Below are 20,742 nucleotides of genomic sequence, written 5' to 3' on the forward strand. Positions count from 1 at the left end.
CAATCCGGTGGAAAAGTTAAGCGGGCTGATTGTCCGACGGACTTTTTTTTACCCAAAAGTCCGGCGGACTAAGAAAGTAGTTTTGCAAATCAATCTGTCCACCGGACTCGGTGAACAATATGGCCGTGTGTGTGCTAGTCCGCTGTACTTTTGAAATGAACGGACTTTTCCCGCCAGAAAAGGGGAATCCCTATGCCAAAAAAAACGCTGTGAGGGTCCCCCCTAGGTCCATATCAGACCCTTATCCGAGCACGCTACCCGGCTGGCCAGGAAAGAGGGTGGGGACGAGCGAGCGACCCCCCCCACCCCCTCCGGAGCCGTACCAGGCCGGGCTGGTATCCGGGGGCCCCCTTATTAAATGGGGCTCCCGGATTCCAATAAGCTCCCCGCCCACAGACCCCGACAACTAACGGCCAGGGTTGTCGGGAAGAGGCCCTTGTCCTCATCAACATGGGGACAAGGTGCTTTGGGGTGGGGGGGCCGCGCCCATGTTGAGGGCACGCGGCCTGGTACGGCTCAGGAGGGGGGTGCTCGCTCATCCCCACCCCCTTTTCTGGCCAGCCAGGGTAGCGTGCTCGGATAAGGGTCTGATATGGACCTAGGAGGGACCCCCCGCCAATTTTTTCGGCGTAGGGATTCCCCTTTAACTCCATACCAGGTGACGGGGCCAGCAACGCTTCCTTCGCTGGTCCCGGCTACCTGGAGCCGCGCTCAAAATGAGCGGACTTTCCTCTGTGTGTGTGGGCGAGTCCGTTCATTTCAAAAGTACGGCGGATAGTCCGCCGCAAAAGTACTGTGTATGGGCAGGTAGCTCATTCGGGAAAGTCCGGCGGTTTGTCCGCCAGACTAAGTCCGCCGGATAGTCTGATACGTGTGTACGTGGCATAAGTCGCAACAGGTCAGTAACATAAAAAAAAAGGGCATCTTCGAGAATGTCTAAGTAGGAAAAATAAGCAGGGGTTCACCAATCTATGAAAAGCTGCATCCAAAAATTGTCAAACAATTTCAGAATAATGGTCTCAGCGTAAAATTGCAAAGACTTTATATAAATCCTCATTGTTCTACAAGGAGCAAAGCCAAAGCTCAATATTGGATGCCTGTGATCTTCGGGCCCTCGGATGGCACTGCATTAAAAACAGAAATGATTCTGTGATGGACATCAATGCATGGGTTCAGGAATACTTCCAAAAATGTGTAAACACAGTTCACCTTGGCATCCAAAAAAGCAAGATACAGCTCTATCATGCAAAGAACAAGCCATATCTGAACATGATCCAGAAGCACTGCCGTCTCCTCTGGGCTGAAGTTGAATTTAAAATGGTCATTTGCAAAGTAAAGTACTGTTCTGCAGTTAGAAGAAAAAAAATTGACATTCTTATTGACAACAATGGGTGCCACTCCCTCCAGACTAAAGAGGTGAGCAACTTTCCAGCTTGTTAACAGCACTCAGTTCAAAGGCCTGCATCTCTGATGGTATGGGGGTGAATTAGTGTATATGGAATGGGCAGCTTACACATCTGGAAAGGTACCATCAATGTTGAAAGATATATCAAGGTTTTACAGGAGTATATGCCCCTATCCAGATGATGTCTTATTTCAGGGAATGCCTTGCATATTTCAGAAGGGCAATTCAAAACTGCATACTGCATGGCTTCGTAGTAGAAAGGTCTGGCTGCCCAAATGACCTGCCGGCTGTCTAGACCTTTCACCAACTAAAAATATTTGGATCTAGAAATAAAAAATATGGCAAATTGGATCCAAGACTGTAGAGCAGCTGGAATCCTATATCAAGCAAGAAAGGGACAATTGTGCTTAAAGTTCATGAAAAAGATGTGTTCAAAGTCCATTGAAACACAATTAAAGGTCAAAATCACATCAAAGAGTCCATACACAGGTAACCAGGTAGATCCAATTAATAGAGGAAAGGTGCACATTCAGGGTGTTAATCCCTTGTGGTTATCTGGATCTTAAACTTAATAAAAATAAAAAAAAAACAATCCATAGAGCTCTCTGACAGACAGATTTTTATAAAAAAAACAAATGTATATGCATTCACATAGATATTTAAAAACAAGTGCTTCAAAAACTGCTGCTGTGCTCACTCACATGCCTTCCCACTACAGCCACTGAAAGACCAAACATCGCTCTGAGATGAATCATGCAGTCTGTAAGGTCTCTCACTCATTCTCCCCAATGAATAGGCTCCACCCTATGTGTTACATTAGAGGGGCTCCTGATGACGCAGCATCCAACTTCTTATTCTTCCACTAGTTTATTAGCTCAAAAAAAAAAAAAACATATTGCAATCATAGTGCTTTCTGTAAAAACTCTGAAGGGGAGCCGGTGACATCATCATGCAACCCAGGAAGTAATCAGACATCGGGGAGACCAAGGAGCTTGTTTTCTTAAAGGGATTTACACACAAAAATTCCACCATGCATGGGACTAGTGCATATATATATATATATATATATATATATATATATATATATATATATGTGAATATGTTTTTTATTTGTTTTTAATAAAGGGAGCTTTACAGAAAGCACCATAATTGCAATATACCTATTTTGAGCTGATAAACTGGTAGAAGGATAAGAAGGTAGATGCTGGAGCCATTACCCAAAGGGAAAAGTTTCTGGTTTATGCTACAAGGTAAAGTGTTCCTGGAGGAAAGTTTATGAGCCCCAAGTACGGAAGAGTGAACATCTATAGTGTAGCCCCTTAAAGGAGAACGAGTGATTTGACCTATAATATATATGGGTCAATACCAAAGGTGAGAGCATATTGAGAACAGAGGAGAGAAACACTAAGGCTGGATTCAAACCTATGGCATTTTTAGTGCTTTTTGCATTTTTGCAGATTTGCACTACAGAACATGTTCCATAGGACACCATGTTAAATGGACTGTAGTGCAAATCTGCAAAATGCAAAAAGCATTAAAAATGCATAAGTGTGAATCCAGCCTAAGTGAAGTTGTAGTGGATCACAGCACATGTTTTTGGCGCACAAGCTTTGAACTGTTTTGTGTATAATATAGACTTGGACTTTTCATGGGGAGTATAATTACGATTTAATTGCAAGTGGTATAATATTTTTTTTCTCACAGAAATACACTAGTGGGATATTTTGCATTTATTTTTAGGCAGACTGCACTAAATTTAAGATATATTATTTATGGTGTAGGAACAGTCGGTGTGGGCTAGCTACTAATTATATATATTTTTTATGTTAGAATCTTTATGCTGATAGCAGAGTTTGCATTCATTAGATTCCTGGCTTCTATACTTGCCTTTGTTTTGAAATCTCTGGTACCAAAAGGATTTTTTCTCACGCTGCTTCTTTTTCTTAGGAAATTGTTTCCTGCGGTCTGCTTACTTATCTAACGCTGTTTCGAGTTCACTGCTAAACAGCAGTTCTGTGTTAAATGGAATTACACATAGTTTGGATTTCGAAGTGCCCTCCGTCCACCAAACTGAGCAGCTGGCTAAGTACATACGCTCGGACTTTCTGACGGAAAATGTGAGATCAGATCGCATTGTCGGAAAATCTGATCGTGTATGGGCTCCATCTGACTTCTTCCGTCGGAATTTCCGACACACAAAGTTTGAGAGCAGGATCTAAAATTTTCCAACAACAAAATCCGATTGTTTAAATTCCGATCGTGTGTAGGCAATTCCGACAGACAAAGTGCCACACATGCTCAGAATAAATTACCAGATGAAAGCTATTGGCTACTGGCCCGTTTATAGTCCCGTTTGTATGTGTTCTACGTCACCGTGTTCAGAACGATCGGATTTTCCGACAACTTTGTGCGACCGTGTATGCAAGACAAGTTTGAGCCAACATCCGTCGGAAAAAATCAGATGGATTTTGTTGTCGGAATGTCCAACCGTGCGTATGGGGCATAATTCCACACAGTTTGGATTTCGAAGTGGCATTCCATGTTTTCAGCCATATTGCTCCCTGGCCAAAAAATGGAGAGCTCTTCTTGGAATGCGTACCGACACAGCTGAGGTGTCTGCGATTAACTTTGTTGCCTTTTCAGTATAATCAGTAACAGGTACAAGATCTGGTCCCTTGTGGTTCTCAACTCCAAATGTTGCTCTATCAGATTTAGGAACAAGATATACAGGTAGTAGCTAAAGCTGGCTTGAAATTGCAGATTTCCTCTTCCTAGGTCCCCCTCTGCTATTTTATCCTATTTTGGAAACCTGTCACAGGGATGTATCTAATTTAGGGCATTTGTTCCACAATTAAGCATCATCTAAAAAAATAAACTTATTTTTCAGGTTCAAAGGAAAAAACAAAGGCTTCCCTGGCTGCTTGCATTGCTGTTTGATAGATTGCTTTAGGGCTTCATGCATTGGGAAGTATGCTCTTTTCTTGTAATCCCCCATACATTTGATCATGTATTGACAGTTGTTCCAGGATTCCCAGAGAGGCCCTCCATATCCTGATAATACATACTTTTGCTGCTAGCTTTCTGGACTCTGCTAATGTAAGGATCCCTTGTTCCCTGGTTTATCTGAAGAGTCAGCATTGTTGCCTGACCTCTCTGACATGTCTTTCCTGCCTTGATGGAGAGGATGCTACTGAAGAATCACCAGGGCAAGCTGACTGACTACTAGAGGATACAATAGCCTGGTTACTGAAATCTTGTATTAGCATTCTAAAGGACTGAAATGTTGAAGACATTTCTTCTCGCATTGGGGTTGATTTACTAAAGGCAAATAGACTGCTGATGTTCATAATCCAATCGCGTGCAGGCAAAAATGCGTTTTTTTTTCAATTTCCCAGCACGTGATTGGGTATGCTTAGTAATGTGAAGCTTTATATCATTTAATAAGCTCTGGATCAAATGCACTTGCACAGTGCAACTGCACTTGCAAAAGTGCACAGTCTATTTGCCTTTCACCCCCCTAGTGTCCATAAGCTCCTTAAACACTTCAGCCCGGACCATTTTGCTGGCTTAAGACCAGACCACTTTTTGCGATTCGGCACTGCGTCGCTTTAACTGACAATTGCGCGGTCGTGCGACGTGGCTCCCAAACAAAATTGACGTCCTTTTTTTCCCACAAATAGAGCTTTCTTTTGGTGGTATATGATCACCCCTGCGGCTTTTATTTTTTGCTTTATAAACAAAAATAGAGTGACAATTTTGAAAAAAACGTATTATTTTTTACTTTTTGTTATAATAAATATCCCCAAAAATACATAAAAAACATTTTTTCCCTCAGTTTAGGCCGATACGTATTCTTCTACATATTTTTGGTAAAAAATCACAATAAGAGATTATTGATTGGTTTGCGCAAAAGTTGTAGCGTTTACAAAATAGGGGATAATTTTATGGCATTTTTATTTAATACATTTCTTTTACTAGTAATGGCCGCGATCAGCGATTTTTATTGTGACTGCGACATTATGGCAGACACATCGGACATTTTTGACACATTTTTTGGGACCATTGTCATTTATACAGCAATCACTACTATACAAATGCAGTGATTCCTGTGTAAATGACACTGGCAGTGAAGAGGTTAACCAGTGGGTGGCAGTGTAGGGGTTAAGTGTTCCTAGGGGCGTGTTACTAACTGTGGGGGGCTGGGCTTTCTTTTAGTGAACACTGATCTCTGCTCCAATCACATGGAGCAGAGATCAGTGTCACTTGTTGCTAGGCAGAACTGGGAGATGCTGTTTACAATGGCATCTCCTAGTTCAGCCGCCCCGTGAAACGATCGCGGGTATGCCCGCGGCGATCGAATCTGCGGGACCCGCAAACAGACTCACGGGGGCCCCGACCGGCGCGGAGGCGCGCCCGCATTGGGAGGGTGGCAAATTTAAAGGGATGTACAGGTACGCCCATTTGCCTGCCCGTGCCATTCTGCCAAAGTACATTGGCGTGAACCGGTCGGGAAGTGGTTAAACAGATCTGAGGCTTTTTTTAGTAAGACTATAGAATAAGAATGCAAACATTAACATACTGTAAAACTTGCAAGTTGCCAGGGCTGTCTTAATGAGAAAGCACACTTTGGGATTGCCCAGGGGCCCCAGCTGCATGGGGGGCCCCTGCACTTTCCCCAAAGTAGCTGCTTCTTAAACCCACTCTGGCCAGAAATTGGGGGCCTAATGATGGCACTGGGAGTGATGGATATACAGGGGAGGCAGGCTGGTACGATCCCTATTATACAGCCAACAGGGAGGGGCGGGGCCGGAGCGCCAGTGATGCTCTGACCCCGCCCCATGCAGCTTGAATGCTCAGGACTCAGAGGCCATGAGGTAGGAGCTGGAGTGAGAGCTGCTGAGTTGGCAGCACTGAGAGCCCGCCTGCGGAAGTGGCATTGTGGCTGTTGTCATGTTGAGCCCAGCTGTCCAGTAGGCATGAGCTTGGTGTTCGAGTCGAACACATGTTCGAATTGAATGCTGGCTGTTCGCCCGTTTGGCGAAGCCAGAACTCTGTGGGCCGCATGGCGCTCATAGCCCACAATGCACTACGCCATCGCAGTGCATTGCTGGCTCATGATTGGCCAAGCATGCACTGTGACCCCACATGCTTGGCCAATCACAGCGCCGGCAGCGAGGAGAGCCATAATTGGCCACAGGCAGGATGTCTGTGGCCAATTATAGCTCAGGCTGTTTAGTACACGCCCCACACTATATAAGGCCGCCAGCGCGGCGGCCTTGTGTAGTGTTCCGGCGTCTGCAGGAGTTAGTGGGTGTTGTGTGCCTTCAGCGCAGTATACACCTGTATCTACCCTTTATTGCTGTTCTCAAATTGAGCCATCTGCAGGAGTTAGTGGGTGTTTTGTGCTTCCAGCGCAGTATACACCTGTATCTACCTTTATTGCTGTTCTCTAATAGAGCCATCTGCAGGAATTAGTGGGTGTTGTGTGCCTCCAGCACAGCACAATATACACCTGTATCTACCCTTTATTGCTGGTGCTCTCTAATACAGCCATCTGCAGGAGTTAGTGGGTGTTGTGTGCCTCCAGCGCAGTATACCCCTGTATCTACCCTTTATTGCTGTTCTCAAATAGAACCATCTGCAAGAGTTAGTGGGTGTTGTGTGCCTCCAGCACAGCACAGTGTACACCTGTATCTACCCTTTATTGCTGGTGTTCCATCATACAGGCATCTGCAGGAGTTAGTGGGTGTTGTGTGCCTCCAGCACAAATTACACTACCCAATTGCTGGTTTTCCCATGTCCCTGCAGGCCATTACAATGTCTGGAAGGCCAACAAGGAGAGGCAGACAGGAACGAGCCAATAAAAGAGGGCAAGCAGGCTCTGTGTCTAGAGACAACAGTGCTGGTCGTGGACGTGGTGCATCGTCATCAGCACGTGGCCATGGGACACGCTTGTCCTTATTTTCGGCAGCTGGACGCGTTGAGCCGCATCATGCCGAAGACTTGGTAGAGTGGATGACCAAGCCCTCTTCATCCTCTCTCCCCCAGGCTCAGAGTACTAGCAAAGCAGCTGCCAACGTATCCTCTTCTCTCGTCTCAATGTCATCATCAGTCACTCCTTCCCTAGACCCACCATGTCCTCCTGAGGAGTCCCCCAAACTGTTTGAGCACAGTGTCGGGTACATGCTCCAGGAGGATGCCCAGTGTTTTGTAGGCTCTGATGATGATGCTCAGCTAGAGGAAGGCAGTAGCGTGAGCGCAGAGAGAGGGGATGCTCAAGAAGGACAGCAATCTGGCAGTCATGTTCCACAAGCTGCAGCATACTGCCAGGTTTTCTCCAGTGATGAAGAGGGAGGGGATGATGAGGTCACTGACTCCACGTGGGTGCCTGGTAGGAGAGAGGAGGAGGAGGCCCTCCAGGGGCCAGCTTAGGGGCAACACACCGACTGAATCACACCGCAGAGCTCCGCCTGTGCAGGGCACTGCCTCTGCGTGTTATTCTAAAAGTTCTTTGGTGTGGGCCTTTTTTGAGACGAGTGCATCAGATCGCACCGCTGCTATTTGCAACATATGTCTCAAGCGTATCTCGCGTGGCCAAAACATCAGCCGCTTGGGCACCACATGCTTGACCAAACATATGTTGACCTGCCATGCAGCTCGTTGGCAAGCGTACCTCAAAGACACACCAAAGAACAAAGCGGACCTCTCCTTGCTCCTCATCAGCTGTGATCTCCAACCCCACTAGACCTTCAGTCCTCTCTGAAACCTGCACTGAGAGGAATCAAGGTGTAGAATTAGGTGTGTCACAACCAAGTGCTTGCGGGCACTCTGCTAGCAGTACACCCATGTCCGATTGTAGCAGGCATATATCCCTGCCCCAGCTGCTGGACCGGCGAAAGAAGTTCACTCCCAGCCATCCACATGCCCAGCGGTTGAATGCTAGCTTGGCTAAATTGCTAGCACTTCAACTGCTGCCTTTTCAGTTGGTAGACTCGGCCCCCTTCCGTGAGTTTGTACAATGTGCGGTTCCTCAGTGGCAGGTCCCCAAATGCCACTTTTTCTCACGGAAGGCGATTTCGGCTCTCTACCGGCATGTGGAAGGCAATGTCCTTGCCTCACTGGACAGGGCGGTCAGCGGTAAAGTGCATATTACCGCTGAATCATGGTCCAGCAGGCATGGACAGGGATGTTACCTGTCTTTCACGGCCCATTGGGTCACTCTTCTGGCAGCTGGGAAGGATGCAGGACAAGGTGCAGTAGTGTTGGAGGTTGTTCCGCCACCACGCCTCCAAAATGCTACTACTGGTTGTGACACACCTCTCTCCTCCACCCCATCCTCTTCTTCTTCCTCCATGGCCCCTTCCAGTGCTCTGTCCTTGGAACCAGCAGTGCTCCGTAGGCATTCAAGGAGTTACGCAAGTACGCAGGCAAAACTATGCCATGCCGTGCTTGTGCTGGTTTGTTTGGGGGACAGGAGCCACACTGGGGCAGATATTTTGTCAGCTCTGCAGGGGCAGGCCGAGAGGTGGTTGACACCATGCCAGCCTAAGCCAGGAATGGTGGTTTGCGACAATGGCACCAACCTCCTCTCCACCCTCCGACAGGGACAACTGACCCATGTGCCCTGTGTGGCTCACGTACTTAACCTGGTGGTGCAGCGGTTCTTGGGCAGGTACCCGGGCTTACAGGATGTCCTGAAGCAGGCCAGGAAAGTCTGTGTGCATTTCCGCCAATCATTTAATGCCAGTGCTCAGCTGGCTGAGCTCCAAAAGGAGTTGAACCAGCCCAAGAAGTGCCTTGTATGTGACATGCCCACCAGGTGGAATTCAACATTGGCCATGCTGCAGCGCTGCACACGCAGCAGAGAGCCATCAATGAGTACCTGTGCAACTACGGCACCGGGACAGGGTCAGGGGGGCTCAGTTTTTTCTCACCACACCAGTGGGGCATGATCAGGGATGCATGCACTGTCCTGTCACCGTTTGAGGAGGCCACAAGGATGGTGAGCAGTGACAGTGCATGCATCAGTGACACTGTACCTCTTGTCGACCTGTTGGAGCATACGCTGCGTGGAATAATGGACAGGGCACTTGAGGCAGAACAGAGGCAGGAAGAGGAGGACTTCCTTGCTTTTCAAGACCCCTTCATCCAGACAGTGTTCCTGCTGTCCCACTCATCGCACAGGAAGAGGAGGAGGATGATTGTGTCAGCATGGAGGTGGAGCCTGGTACTCAGCATCAGCAGCAGCAGTCTTGTAGGGATGATTTACAGTCCCAAGAAACCCGTGGACTTCTACATGGCTGGGAGGAGGTGGCTGCGGATCATGTTGTCCTTAGTGACCCAGAGGACTCCGGACCGAATGCCTCAGCTAACCTACGCTGCATGGCCTCTCTGATCCTGCAAAGCCTGTGGAAGGATCCCCGTATTCTTTGGATCAAGGAGTGGGACCATTACTGGCTGGCCACTCTCCTTGATCCACAGTACAAGGGTAAGGTTGCCGACCTTATCTTGCCGTCTCAGAGGGAGCAGAGGATGAGACATCTCCGGGAGGCCTTGCAGAGACGTCTGTGCAATGCGTTCCCTGAGACTGGGAGGTTACAAACTCCTGGTCCTGGACAACGTGTTGCTGAGGATTCGGCCATAAGGAGCGGTGGAGAAGGTGGCCTTCTGAGCGATGCGTTCAAACAATTTTTTAGTCCGTAGCCCCAAGGTATGATCAGTTACAGCAACCATCGCCAGTGTCTGATTTACATGGTGCAGGAATACCTAGGGGCAAGGTCAGACTTGGACACCTTTCCCACCGAAAATCCTCTGGCTTACTGGGTCTTGAGGATGGATCACTGGCCAGAACGTCACTTCCGCCCATACCTCTTAAAGGTATATTTTTTTTAAATGTCAGATTTTCTTTTTTTTTTTTGTTTTTTTTGTTGCATTTTAGCCCAAATATGAGATCTGAGGACTTTTTGACCCCAGATCTCATATTTAAGAGGACCTGTCATGCTTTTTTCTATTACAAGGGATGTTTACATTCCTTGTAATAGGAATAAAAGTGATCCATTTTTATTTAATTTTTTAAAACAGTGTAAAAATAAATAAAATCAATTAAAATAAATAAGAAAAAAAAAAAAATTTAAAAACACCCCGTCACGACGAGCTTGCGCACAGAAGCGAGCGCATACGTGAGTAGCGCCCGCATATGAAAACGGTGGTCAAACCACACATGTGAGGTATCGCCGCGATCGCTAGAGCGAGAGCAATAATTCTAGCCCTAGACCTCCTCTGTAACACAAAAAATGCAACCTGTAGAATTTTTTTAATGCCGCTTATGGAGATTTTTGAGGCTAAAAGTTTGACGCCATTCCACGAGCGGGCGCAATTTTGAAGCGTGACATGTTGGGTATCAATTTACTTGGCGTACCATTATCTTTCACAATATAAAAAAAATTGGGCTAATTTTACTGTTGTCTTATTTTTTATTCAAAAAGTGAATTTTTTCAAAAAAAAGTGCGCTTGTAAGACCGCTGCGCAAATACGGTGTGAAAAAAAGTATTTCAATGACCGCCATTTTATTCTCTAGGGTGTTAGAAAAAAACCAATATAAAATGTTTGGGGGTTCTAAGTAATTTTCTAGCAAAAAAAACTGTTTTAAACATGTAAACACCAAGTCTGAAAAAGAGGCCTGGTCCTTAAGTGGTTAATCGTCATTAAAATCAGTGCTCCTGAAAAAACTGCCTTTTTAAAAAACATTTTAGGCATTGACCCATGTCCCCTTGGGCAGGAGCCAGGTCCCCAAACCCTTTTTAGGACAATATCTTGCATATTAGCCATTAAAATTAGCACTTTTTATTTTGAACGTTCGAGTCCCATAGATTTCAATGGGGTTCTAAAGTTTGCACAAATTTTCGGTCCGTTCGAAAGTTCTGGTGCGAACCGAACCGGGGGGTGTTCGGCTCATCCCTACTGCCCAGCACTGTTTGCACCGAAGGGCTTGGAATGCCTGGAGGGATGCTCCCTCGTCCAGGGCCGTTTTTAATATAGATTGGACCCTGGGCAAAATTTTTATTGGGCCCCCCATGCAATTTCCCTCTCCACCTACTCTGAGACATACAATAAATAGCAGCTTGACTTAAAATCAGTTTTCCATATCAGATCAGGCAGCAATTGCGATTGGTTGCCAGCAGTTACAGCATATCATTACTGCTTACTGACTAGTTGCTAGAGGTTACAGCACACATTACGGCTCACTGATTAGTTGCTAGAGGTTACAGCACATCACCTCCTCACAGCAGGGGAGCATGATATACATAGGAATGCCGCCTCTATTTACATATCAGTGCCACCAGCCGCAGCTATTTACTCAGTATTGTCACCGCTATTTACATATGAATGCCGGTTAGTTACATGTAAACACAGGGTCTGCAGGTGAGTCCTCTGCACACAACAATAGGGCAGAGCTGGGCAGCATTAGTACCAGCACTTCACACTGAGATATTGGGACACAGCACAGGAATAAAACTTCAAGGGACAATGGAATTGAAACCTGGATAGTTGGCAAGTATGAGGCAGCTGTTTTGGGCCCCACAACAATGACAGGGCCCTGCCTTAAAGATGGCCCTGCCCTCCTCCACCCCTCCTTCTGCCAGCATGACTTGATTGGTATAGGTGAGTGCTGGAAGTGGGCACATAGCCAAAAGTGTCCATACACTGTAGCTCCATTGGAAAAGGGGGTACTACACGTGCTGGAAGTGGCCAAAAGTTCACATGCACTGTAGCTTTATTGGAAAAGGGGGTACTACATGGATGGAATAATGGTGCTGGGGGATATCAAGGGTGTATGGGGGAAAACAATGCTGAGGGGGGATCTGGGGCGTATAGGGGGTAGCAATGCTTTGGGTATCATGTGTGGCTATAGGGCTAGAAGTTTCAGTGATGTAGAGAGGCCAGTGTAAGGGGTATCAGGGATGTAGTGGGGTCACAATATAAGGGGTATCTTATGGTATATGGTAACAGTGCTGGGGGAATATATAGGGTGCAGCGAGCGATCAGACTGCTGGAGGGATATTTGGGGTGTAGAGGGGTCAGAGTGCTGGGGGGATATGTGGGTTGCAGAGAGGGATCAGAGTGCTGGGGGAATAGCTATGGTGTAGAGGGGTCAGAGTGCTTGGGGGATATCTGGGGTGTAGAGGGGTCAGAGTGCTTGGGGGATATCTGGGGTGTAGAGGGGTAAGAGTGGTGGAGGGGGAAATCTGGGATGTACTGGGGTTTGAGGGTTGGGGGGATATCTGGGTGTAGAGGGGTCACAGTGCTGAGGGGATATCTGGGGTATAGAGGGGTCCCAGTGCTGGGGAGTTATTTATTTGGGGTTGAGAATCCAGGGGTGTGGAGGTGGTAACAGGATAATAATGGTAGGGGGAAACCTGGTGTGAGTGTGTGTTTGGATGTATATAAGATGTAGAGGGGTTACAATGTTGGGGGTATCTGAGGCCTTGTCAGACTGGATGGTGCCTCATGATTTTTATTGGTGGTCGTATCTATACTTGTTACAACTGTCCTGAGCATCAGTCTAGCACAGGGGTACTGAATTAAAATTCACAGAGGTCCGGTCAGTAACATTTTCTTCCCGTGGAGGTACGAATGTCATATTGGTCATGACTCAGATGCTTCACATTACAGCCTCCCGTGCACGTCATAATTGTTTTATATTGCCCTTGTAGATATCAGGGTTTTTCTAGGGCAGAAAAACATAGATCTCTGCACAAGTGTGGACAAGCCCTTACATCAGCGCCCCCAGTCCCCCCTTCACAGCACATCCCTCTCTTTTACATCGCAGTCCCACATCAGAAACCCCCCAACCCATTACAGACTGTCTCATCACAGTTTGTCTTTTTAAAGACTTGCCATCACAGACCCCTCCATCACTGAACCCCCCACCTCATTACAGACCCCCCACCCCCCACAAACACAGATCCCCCATTGCAGATCCTCTTCACCACAGATCCCCCTCCATCACAGATCCCTCTATCATAGATCCTCACTCCATCACATATCCCCCCCATCACAGATCCTCCTAATACAGACCCCACTCCATCACAGACCCCACTGCATCACAGACCCCTCTCCATCACAGACCCCTCTCCATCACAGATCCCCCCCCATCACAGTCCCCACTCAGACCCCCTATTACAGGCCCCACTCCATCAGATTCCCCAATACAGACTCCCTCCATCACAGTCCTCCCTCAACATTACAGAGTCAGACTGTCCCTTTCATTATCGCAGCATTCCCCCTTCATCCCCCTCCCCACACTGCCCTACCTTATTTACACAAGCCGGGAAGCACGCATGGCAGGTCCGGACAAAGGGCGGGACTTTTCAAGTTAAAGGGGGGTGATTGTTTGCTGGGACCGCCCCACTGCCTAGCAACCAATCACCCACTTCGTAAAGTGATAAATCCCGCCATTTGTCCGGACCTGCATCGCTTCCAGGCTTGGGTGAATAAGGTAGGGCAGTGTGGGGAGGGGGAGGAAGGGGGAGTGATGTGATGATGAAAGGGAGAGACCTGCCACACCTCCCATGTAAATCAAGGATGTTAGCGGCAGCGGCGGGCTAGCAATCTGGCAGAGGGGAGAAAACACGCAGGCAACTATTTGCGAGGCTGTGGGCCGGATATGGCTGCTACTGGGTCCGGATTCGGCCCGCGGTCTGCCATTTAGTGATGCCTGGTCTAGCAGATATATTATATGCACAGGACAGCTTTGTTACTTTATGTATGTAGCATTTTCCTACTGTTTCTTTGCGGTATGATAATGATTGTTCATGTCGTTCATGTGGAGCTCCACCCAAAAGGGGAAGCTCCGCTTGTCTGCCTCCTACCTACTTGATGTCTGTTTACCTGTGCTGTCTTCTTTGTAGGGGCCCCAGAGCATTACTTTGCCCAGATGCACTATTCCTTCTGGCTTCCCTTTAAATCAAGTTGTTGGTTTAGAACTGTTTTTTTTTTTTAACCAGGGTGCCTTGAGGTTTCTTCAGGGGTGCTGTGTCAAAATGCCTAAAAATGTACAAAATATGTAATACAAGCCAGCAGGTGGATCAAGCCTGCCTTTTAGTTATACAAAGCCTTTCCAGACACTGGTATCCTAACAACCAATGACATCCCTTGATAAGGAGGATGTCTGTTGCCTCCACGGCATCCTTGTTTGACCCTCCTGTGCCTATCTCCCTCAGCACTGGGGTGAGATTGGCTGACTGTTGGAGAGAAACAGAGAGGGAGAAGAGAAACATTAGAATACTAGTCACTAGTCAGTACCAGTGGGCAAAAGTGTATTTGCGTTGGAAGAATAAATCACCTCTAGCATTGGATGGCCTACTTGTTGATATTGCTGCATTGAGGACCTCGACTGAAAAAGGCTACACTGGTTTAGAAGATGACTCCTCCTCCTTTGGCAAAAGAAGCACCAGTTCAAATATATAATCAGTATGTATTGTGATGGGTCATCATTCAAAAGTCAAGAGGGATGACCATTAAAGCAAAAGCTCTGCTTACTTCCATCATCCAATCATGCGCAAGCAAAAATGCAGTTTTGTAAAATTTTCCTTGCACGTGATTGAGTACTTTTTGCAAAGTGAAAGTTTACCTAATTTACTAAGCTCTGGTGCAAAGTGCACAGTCTATTTACCTTTAGTAAATCAACCCCCTAGTGTCCATAAGCTCCTTAAACAGACACAGGGTTTCTTTAGCAAGCCTGGCAAGACCATTTGTTAGAATATATAAATAACTTTGGGTTACATGCTGCACATCTTTTATTGTGGGTTTTTGCCTCTGTTCATCTGGAAGCTTTGTCCTTATGCCCTTTCATCTGCCAAGAGTAATAACAATACTAGGTATTTTTCTTTTTTAGGGCCCTCATGAAGAGAGATGTCAGCCCTCATATCATATAGCACAGAAGACAGAAACACAAATCCTGTGCCTGTAGGGGAGATTTACTAAAAGTGGAGAGTGAAAAATCTGGTGCAGTTCTGCATTGAAAACAATCAGCTTCCAGTTTTTATTATCAAACCTTAAAGAGGAAGTAAACCCTGATGAGTTTACTTCCTCTTTTATTCCCTGCAAAGGTAAAGCAGGACACAGGAGCCAGCGATGTCACCGCTGTCCCCTGTAGTCCGGGCATCCATCTTCTCGGTGGGTCTCGCTGCTCCGCCGCTGTCATTCGGCGAAGCTGCAATGACGTCACTCCGGCGCATGCACATGGGAGCCGCCACGCACGGCATATTCGCCGCTGGCGGTGCCGCGCTCAGTGCGCCTGCGCGCCGCTGTCTACGGCACATGCGCCGTAGACAGTGGTGCCTGTCTTTCGGCAAATATATCCTAAACCGTGTAGGTTTAGGAGATATTTCTTGGACCTACAGGTAAGCCTTATGCCGCGTACACACGAGCGGACTTTTCAACATCCAAAGTCCGAAGGACTGAGTCCGTCAGACTATCCGATCGTGTGTGGGCTGCAACGGACTTTTGACTCGCCAAAGTCCGAAGGACTTTAGAATATGGAACATGCTTCAAATTTTTCCGAAGGAACTCTGCCGGACCCGGTCTCCTTCGAAAAATCCGCTCGTGTGTATGCTACTCCGACGGACTAAAACCGACGCTAGGGCAGCTATTGGCTACTGGCTATGAACTTCCTTATTCGAGCCGAGTCGTACGTCATCACGTTCGAATCCGTCGGAGTTTAGTGTGATCGTGTGTGGCCAAGTCCGCTCAGCCGAAAAGTCTGTCAGAACTCCGTCGGAATTCCAGCAGAACTCCGACGGAACTCCTTCGGAAGTCTGTCGGACATAAGTCCTCTCGTGTGTACGGGGCTTTAATCTAGGCTTACCTGTAGGTCAAAGTGTGTTGTAAGGGTTTACAACCACTTTAATTGAACAAGATAAAGTTAGAAGCTGATTGGCTACCATGCACAGCTGCACCAGATTCTGAGTGCTCCAGTTTTAGTAAATCCCTACCTATGTCTCAGCCACAGCCATCTGGTATTGAAAAAATACAACCATGCATTTCTCTTACCTTAGAGCACATTGGGTCTCTGCAGGAGCAGTGGTGAGAGGTTCTGTGCACTTGTCTGCCTCTCACCCTCTACCGATCCATCTTTACCTAAGTTCCCAGTCCACTAAGCTGAGCAACTGGCTTAGTCCAGACAAAGCTTCTGCCACTAGCATGAGAATTTCCAAAAAGTGTGCTGTACTCATGCTAGACCAAGGAAACACAAATAAACATAGGATGCTGACACATTTTTTATATTTATTGTGAGCCTTGTTTTTACTATTTAGGTAGAAGTCTCTCTCTCTCATGTGTGGCTCTGGATGATAATTAGGGGAAACTGTTGTTACCTACAGCAACTGATGAGAAAAAATGCTTCAACTACTTAAGGACCATAAGGATTTCCCCCCTTAATGATCAGGCCATTTTTTGCGATATGGCACTGACAATTCTGCGGACGTGCGACGCTGTACCCAAACAAAATTTAAATCCCTTTCCCCCACAAATAGAGCTTTCTTTTGCGTGACTTCTGGGATCATATACAGAGCTGAGCAACTTAACCTTTTGGGGGACCCAGGCTAGTACAGCTGTCACAGTGCCCATGTGTACCACCTTGAGGGTTTGGTTGCAAGCTTCTCTGAAATACCACGAACCTGGAATATACTCACCCCACTGTGGGGGGGACCCAAGTCACCTCACTTACAATACCTGATCCCCAGATCTGGGCTGGATATGGTGTCACCTTATTGCGCCACATTATCTCTCAGGGAAGTCTCCTCGGATTTGATTCTCTGAAGGCTGACTTTCAAGTGCCCAACCATATGCTCTTTTATTTTTTCCAACTCCAGGCACACAGTCAATGTACAATTTTGGCGCATTGTTTCTTTGTGCTCCCATCCACTTGAGGAACTTCTCGTGACAGATGGTGCATGGGTGCTCAACCTGTGGCTCTCCAGCTGTTGTGGAACTACAAGTCCCATGAGGCATTGCAAGGCTGACAGTTATAAGCATGACTCCCAAAGGCAGAGGCATAATGGGAATTGTAGTTCCACAACAGCTGTAAGGCCACAGGTTGAGCACCCATGGTTTAGAGAAACAGCTTTCCTCCATTTATGCCCAGCTTATTGTTGCCATCAGGCTCAGGCTTGATGGCCTTTACAGGAAATGGCACGCGGATTTCCCTTCGCTCACTAAAGAGGACTGGTCTATATGTCTGGACCAATTTTTGATTTTATGATATCAGCTAGAGACAGATTTAAGCTTCTACATAGAGTGTACTACACCCACAAAGACTGCCCCGTATATATTGAAACACTGATGTGGACATGTTCTCCACTATCGGCCTTTTGGGGTGAGGTGGTGTCCACCAGCAAAACTGCAAGTCGTCTATCGCTTCACAGAAACCCCTTATTTTCCTATAGGGTATGACTGATAATATGGCAAACACCCAATATGTTAAATTGTTTGTATTCTATTCTGCATTCTATGCTAGGCGGGCCATACTTCTAAAGTGGAAGACTCCTCAACCACCTACTGTGGAGGAATGGAAGGCAGGAGTTAACACGGCTCTTCCAATTTATAAATTAATGTATGCCAATTGCAATTGTCTGAAAAAATTTGACAAAATATGGTTAGCCTGGATAGATGCCAAAGAAATTACCGTTTAATGAAAGCTACTATTTGCAACACAGTTATCAATTCTGAGGAACACGGCTTGGACTGTGGCATGTTCTTGTACATCAACTTAAGTGCAGATTCGGTTGCGAGCCACCTGTTCCCTTCTTCCTCCTCTCACCTTTCCCCATTTTTCTCTTCTGTTCTCCCACTTTCTCTTTCATCCTTCTTCCACACATCATGCTCCTCTCAAGTGATTGCACCTCTTCAGTTGGTAAATGTGCACCACACCTATGCATTTATCCTACTGTATATCCAGATTTTCTTTACTACGCTGTCTCTCTATGTTAACTCAATCTATTCTGCTGAAATTTGACCTGTACTCTGTAAGAAACTTTAATAAATATTTTACGCAGTAAAAAAAAATTCTGCTGTTAGTTGGAGGCAGGATGGGCTTCCCTGAAGAAATTAGTTTTCAGGGAAATAGAGAGTTCAAGAGGATGGGAGAGGCTCTAGAGAAGTCCTGGAGATGATCATGGGTGGAGGAGGCAGGAGAGCTAGAAAGCAGGAGATCTTAGAAGGAGCGGAGAGGGCAGTTTGGGTGATATTTGGAGACAAGATTGACAACATCTCGATTTGTGGATGGCTTTGTATGTTGTTATTCATAGTCTCTGACCATCTCCTGTATCCTGCACACAGTCTTTGACCATCTCCTGTATCCCGCACACAGTCTCTGACCTTCTGCTGTATCCTGCACACAGTCTCTGACCATCTCCTGTATCATGTCCGCAGTTTCTGACTAACTCTTGAGGTGGAGCACTAATAGGAAGAGGTGGGGCATAAAGCGGAAGGGGTGGGGCTTACAGATGAAGGGATGGACCTTGAACAGGAAGGGATGGGACACATTTAGATCCAATTTTAGTCTTGCCTAGGGCAGCACAAAACCAAAATACACCACTGGTGGCAAGTCGCTCCAGCAGCACTGGAAACAGGACAACATTGACTGTATATAGCAGTAATGGTGAACCTTGGCACCCCAGATGTTTTGGAACTACATTTCCTATGATGCTCAAATACACTGTAGAGTGCATGAGAATCATGGGAAATGTAGTTCCAAAACATCTGGGGTGCCAAGGTTCACCATCACTGGTATATAGTATAGACTATTAGAGGGAATTGCAGCATCCATAATGGTCCTCCAGATATGACACATTGAGCCAAGCTGGGCCAATGTTCATTTACAAAATAGGTAATTCCTGGAGTTCATCATGACTGAAAGACATCTGTCAAATAAATAAGGATCTCCCAAAAATCAAATGAGAATGAATAGTACTTTTATTCCTTCACAGTAAAATGAAAAGGCAACATATTTAATAATCAGATCCTCAGAATCGGAATACAAAAAGGAATACAAATTTGAGGGGAATTGTATTACTGACAGAACAATACAACACATAGCAAGATACTGGCCTGGGGCCTGAAACAAAGAGTATTGCTTTGGAAAGACAATTTACATTGACAACCCCCCCCCCCCCCCCCCCCCTTGCTGCTGTATTGTGATAGGTATGCACAGATTTTCAAAGGACCATCTGCTCATCATGCCTCATAGGCACAGAAGACATTTTGTGACCTATGAATAACTTCTGGACAAAAAAATCGACCAAGAAAATGTGAAAATGTTAGTCTTCAAAAAATAAGAAAAAGAAAAAAAAATTATATATATATATATATATATATATATATATATATATATATATATATATATATATATATGGTACATAGTAATCCAAAGTATAGAGCAGCACTCATGGGTCTTGAGAGGTGAACACAGTGGTTATTATTATAATACAGAATTGCTATAGCGCCAACCATTTGCATGGCGCTTTACAATATAAAGGGGGGCGGTACAATTACAACCCAGTTCAAGATAGAATGAATAGGAGGGCCCTGCTCGTGGAGCTTACAGGTTTTAGTTTGACATTTCAACGATTTCTACATCTGTGAGTGCTGCTGTATCTTTTGGAATATATTATATGTAATTCATGGGGATTGCTGAGCCCATTTCCTCTGATATATGTGCAGTGGCAACTACTGAATTATATAGATATATATATATATTAAAAGAAATAAAATGTGTATGTGTGTATATATATATATATATATAAATTAAAACAAATGTATGAAAATAATATATATATATATATATATATATATATATATATATATATATATATATATATACAAACATATGCACAAACACACAGAAAACATTTTAAAACCTATGCATACATTCTGAAAAAAAAAACATGCACAAAAACGTCAGTCTTCAAAGAATATATATATATCTATATAGATATGTATATTTCTATATAGATATATATTTATTGACGCTTGTTTTAAATGGAAAATTCGGCGGCTTGTCTCCTCTGAACACAAAATCCCGTAAAAACCCTCCATTCACAAAATGTAATATGCTTAAATCTCCCAATCGCAGAACAAAGGTTAAAAAGGCCTGATTGGTGGTGGAGCCTGCCACTTATCAAAACACACCAATCACCATAGTATTCCCTGACTGGAATGCGTTTAGGGTGGGACGAGCGTCCTTACAGAGGAGGGGCGAGGCGGGAAAGCGGTCCAATCGCCATCGCAAGGTCTGGAGGAAGCCCCCATTTCCCTTTCCTGTTACCGGGCTCGCA

Source organism: Lithobates pipiens, unplaced genomic scaffold (assembly GCF_037356315.1).
Source record: "Lithobates pipiens isolate NorthernLeopardFrog02 unplaced genomic scaffold, aLitPip1_a1.2 Scaffold_16, whole genome shotgun sequence".
Taxonomy (NCBI): domain Eukaryota; kingdom Metazoa; phylum Chordata; class Amphibia; order Anura; family Ranidae; genus Lithobates; species Lithobates pipiens.